Source organism: Charadrius vociferus, unplaced genomic scaffold (assembly GCF_000708025.1).
Source record: "Charadrius vociferus isolate BGI_N301 unplaced genomic scaffold, ASM70802v2 scaffold758, whole genome shotgun sequence".
Taxonomy (NCBI): domain Eukaryota; kingdom Metazoa; phylum Chordata; class Aves; order Charadriiformes; family Charadriidae; genus Charadrius; species Charadrius vociferus.
Window position 1 is genome coordinate 2,938,850 of NW_009649934.1, and position 501 is coordinate 2,939,350.

At 65.9% G+C, this 501-nt stretch overlaps 1 protein-coding gene across 1 annotated transcript in view; it reads left to right on the forward strand.

The window, feature by feature from the left end:
* Positions 1 to 501, forward strand: part of MST1R (macrophage stimulating 1 receptor (c-met-related tyrosine kinase)) — an 11,999-nt gene that overhangs the window by 11,027 nt on the left and 471 nt on the right. The gene's annotated exons all lie outside the window — the stretch shown is intronic.

A 501-nucleotide genomic window follows, 5' to 3' on the forward strand; every position in this document is an offset into this window, starting at 1 on the left:
GTGGGGGCCGGGGGGTAAGGAGGTCCGGCCGCGGCACCGCCGCACCATTTATAGAAACCGACGAGTTTTGCTAATGATGCCTGCGAGCGGTGGAGTGGGGGGCTGCCTGCACCCCGGACCCCCCACCCCGTCCTCCGCTGCCCATCCCCAGCAGCCAGCCTGGGGACCCCAGTCCTCCCCGCCTGGTACTGGTACCCAAACCTGGGGGGACCCGCAATGCCCGGGGCACCCCCGCACCCATCTGGGGAGCTCTGCTGGCCCCTGGGGAGCTTTGGTGGCCCTTGGGAAGCTCTGCTGGCCCCCAAGCACCTTTACTAGCCTGCAGGGAGCTTTTCTTTAGCCCGCAGCCTTTCAGCCTGTAAGGAACATCTTTTTCTCCTGTTTTTTTGCCCCTGAGACAGCACGTGCCCTCAGCTGGGGAGGTCCGGCCCGTCTCAGCACCTGCTCAGGACCAGCACCAGCTCCAGCCTGGTCCCAGTACCAGTCCTCTCTCCAGGGCCG